The sequence below is a fragment of the Protobothrops mucrosquamatus genome, unplaced genomic scaffold, assembly GCF_001527695.2.
Source record: "Protobothrops mucrosquamatus isolate PMUCROS unplaced genomic scaffold, P.Mucros_1.0 scaffold303, whole genome shotgun sequence".
Taxonomy (NCBI): domain Eukaryota; kingdom Metazoa; phylum Chordata; class Lepidosauria; order Squamata; family Viperidae; genus Protobothrops; species Protobothrops mucrosquamatus.
The window spans coordinates 950826-955062 of NW_015386645.1; the positions used below are offsets into that span (position 1 = coordinate 950826).

The window sequence follows — 4237 nt, forward strand, 5'->3', positions numbered from 1 at the left end:
GCAGTAGTCCAGGCGGGAGGTGACAAGAGCATGGGTGACTGTGCGCAAGGCGTCCCGGTCCAGAAAAGGCCGCAACTGGTAAATCAGGCGTACCTGGTAAAACGCCCCCCTGGCCACGGCCGTCAACTGGTCTTCCAGTGTCAGCCGTGGATCCAGGAGGACACCCAAATTGCGCACCCTCTCCGAGGGAGCCAAAGTTGATCTTTTATAGATAGAAATTCCATTCCTAAAAGATAAGTTGTAAATTCCTCATGATTGTCAGTAGCAATGTGAAAACCAAGGCTAACATTAGGTAAAAGCCCATTTTCATTGATCTCCTTTACAGCAAATGCCAGAGCCAAAGTGTGTTGGTAATTATGAGTGACGAACCTTCAGTGAGAGTGATAAACTATGTCAATATATTTGTGTTCAGATTCGAACACTTGATATTATAAATGTTGTTATATATTTATAAACAGAGATGTCTCAAATTGGGTCTTTAGCAAATGATAGACCTAGATTATATGGATAGGAAATTATTAATATGGAGGGGGGTAATCTATCTCAACCAAGAAAGCATTTCTAGCCTGCTTTATTTTGTATTTTAGATTCTTCTTCTGGAAAACTGTCAAATTCATGGTAAGATATCTCTTCCAGGATTAACATAGATGTTAAGATAGCATTTGATGTCAGTTCTATCTGTATTTTGTGAGTACTTTTCTAAGGGTGGGAGGTCAGTTCCATTCTTCTGCACTAGACTTATAAAGAATGAAAAAAGATTATCAAATGCACTTGAGGGTTTCCTGCTTCATTTCTGGTTGAGAAGAAATGGGGGGAATATCAGGCTTACCCCTTGGGCAGTCCAACATCAAGCTTTTTATTTTCAACAGAAAAATAAATTATTTTTTCTCAATATAAACTTCATTTGGATTAGCTGATTTTCTCTGAATTCTGGAATTAAGAGTAGCTAAATATGCTCAGTGGAATTAGCATACCGACCCACTGTTTCAGCAGAAAAAAAGGGAAAAAGATAATACAGCACAGGTGGCAATAAGGGAAAGAAGAGGAAAAACAGGAGGTGGAGGAAGAGAAGGATACATACAGGTACTGGTCAAGTACTTCATGTGAAGGAAGGCTTTGAAAAGTGATCTCATTTGAAAGAGAGAAGACTTGATAAATAATTGCAGCAATGATTAGGTCTCCAGACTGATAATACTTGTGAACAACTGGAAGAGGACTACTGATTCTGCAGTTGCCACTAGGAGAAATTAACATCATGTTAGGAAAAATAAGTAAAACCAAGGTCCTGTATATAACCAACTCACTATAATGTATGGTCATTGTAGACATTAAAGAGTAGCTCCTATGTTATCATTCAGCTGAGGAGAATGGTTGGCCACTCAATAACATTATCTAAAGTTAATACAATGGACATTATCTGGAATTAAGACAAGAAAGTATCACAGATAAAACACAAATCCTTCCTTTTCTCCCCAGAGAACACAGTTCTCTATTTCTGAGCAGATATTAAAGGGATGCAATGTCTTAATCTGGGCTCAAAGATTTGTCAGTTTCTACTAAAATTCCCTTGACAAATGGAGTAAAAGGGACAATTACTTTACTTATTAGCAACCAGTACTATTACTTGCAATAGTACTGTGTTTGAAAAACATCAGAAGGAAACATAGTTATCATGTCTCAGTAGACACAGTGCTATGAACCTTTGGAATTGATCCATAAAATACAAAATTGGGAATATGCATAGAAGAAGAAAACAAAACACAGTTGGAGAAAAAAAGAAATATATCTGTTGAGGTCATCGAGTTTTCCCCCTTTGCTTAATACAGGATGTTATTGAAAAGTAGTATTGTAACAATTACTTAAGTTCTAGAAGAACATTATCCCTAAAATATAACAAGATAGAATCCATTGAAAATGGAGCTCAGTAATGTGGGTTGAACCTGTAGCTTATTATAATTCTTGACTCTCTAAAAGATACAGTGGTACTGAAATTTTTGTGAATCTATTTGAATTTTCAACATTTCTGAATAAATATGATGCACAATATGACTGTTCTCCTCACAAATCCTAAAAATAAAGAGAATCCAATCAAAAACATTGGCCAAAAACATTAACTGCTTTATTATTAAACAAAATGATCCAAGTCACCTTCTTTTTGTTGTAAATGTATCTGAACCTTTGCTTTGAATAACTGATGTTTTTTGATCGCTAAAACAAACACCAGGGCATATTTTCAGGGTAGGTCTTATTTTTTGCAGCTGCAGTGGAGCAGGAGGTGAGGCGGGGGTGGTCGGGGATGGAGGATGAAGTGACATGGTGGGAAGGTGGAGGACAAAGTGTTGCAAGGTGGTGCAAGAGTGGAGAAGAAAATGAGGTGGGGCATGAAATGCCCCACATGCCCCACACGGGCTGACAGAGGGCCCTGCAGCGAGGCCATCAGCATGCCGACAACTGCCTGGCCTCTACGTGGTGGCTCCAGCAGGTCCATGCAGGATTGCTGATCTGCTTCTTCTCCTTACTTACTGCCATACTGAAGCAGGAGACTGAGAGATGCACCGGTACCATGGCCACTAAGCAAGGGGAAGTGGGGTTGAGGATGAAGCAAGGTGGGGGAGTAGAGGATGAAGCTTCTTTTCCTCCTTACTGCCACAATGAAGCAGGAGGCTGAGCAATGCACTGGTGCTGTGGCCACTAAGTGAGGCGATGGCGGGTGGAGGATGAAGCCCCAACAGTATCCTTGGCCCCCAAGCCTGCAGAGCCCTGATGCTGGCAGAGTGAGGCAGCAGCCAGAGCAGCCCCTTCCCCGTCTCCTCTCACTTCCCCAAAGAATCCCTTCACTAACCTGCTTTCCAGTTCATTTTCTGCTGCTGCGTGCAGGGCAACAAACATCTGGGAGAGGTCTTAGGCTGGCAGGGCATCGACGACAGTTAGGACTGGCATGATGCTGATAGGAATTGGGATCAACTGGGTATTGGTGGAGATCTGGGCTGACTGGGTGGCATTGGCATTTGGGGCTGGCATTGCTCTGATAGTGGTCAGGACTTACCTGATGTCAGTAGTGATCAGGGCTAGGGGAACGGTGGTATCAATCTGGGCTAGCGGGATGCCTGCATTGATTGGGGCTGGCAGACCATCGGTAGTATTTGGACTAACTTGTCATTGGGGTCGATCCAGACTGGTGTGGTGCCGATAGCAGTCAGGGCTCCACCAGTGCCAGGTCATGTCAGTGGGGAGGCAGACTGCTTGATCACTATAAGACTGGGACTTCGCTGGGTTGGGACCACTTGTCTTCTCGCCCCCCTGAGATCACCTGGTGGGTTGCCTGTCCTCCTTTGCCCATCTCCAACCTGTCAAACTTCTCCCTCAGATGTTTCACTGAGTGGCTGTGGATTGCAGTCAGGTACTTCCACTCCCCGGATTTGTCCCATGTGGCTGGCTATTTAGTTTTCATAGCTACAGGTGATTGGAAACCTTGCGATGTGATCAGTGGGAACTCGACCTCTGCAGCTTTCAGCATGCTCTTAAGTGGCAGGACAGCTTCTGACCGCCAGGTCCCCCCGAGGATGATTGCTTCCTCCCTCTGAGTCAGCTTCTCCAATGGGACTTCATGGGCCTTTGGTCTTGCTCCAGCTGCTAGGACCACACTTTCCACCAGAGCAGCAGCCTGCATCCCATCCGCCGCCGCTTCTCCGAGGCTTGAGATTGACTCCACTTTCTTTTCCATTTCTGCATCTTCCTCCTTCCTCTGGGTCTTCCTCCCAAGATTTAGGTAGTCGACCTGGACTGAGGACCCCATGGGATATTAATTTTTTGAGTCTTGGGTTAATGTCATGGTTACGATAGATGAGACCAGTAGAAATAAGAACTCTGAGGCAATTGCTTTCCTAATGGCTACATAGTATCGGCACAAACAAAGGTGAACCCAAAACTGAAAGTTCCCACCTCCAAAGGTTACAAAGTAAAAGTTGAACTCCCTACCCCTACAGTTGTCATAAATCACAATCCCCAATTAACTACTTTGGCAGGCTTTCAAACAGTATCTCCAGTCCGCCAAAACTTAGGCAGCTTGACCTTGGTTTCCACAAGAAAGTATTTGTTATGGCTAAACTAAAAGAATACATCTCCCCCCTTCCATGGATGTGGCAACTGAAAATGAAGTAAAGATGTCTGCAGACAGAATCATTTGAAGGTTTGAAAAAAGATCAATCCTACCTTCCAACTTCTCGCCCAAAAATAT

The 4237-nt window shown here is 43.5% G+C and overlaps 1 pseudogene; it reads right to left on the reverse strand.

Moving 5' to 3' along the window:
- Positions 1-4237, reverse strand: part of LOC107286629 — a 46273-nt pseudogene that overhangs the window by 26434 nt on the left and 15602 nt on the right.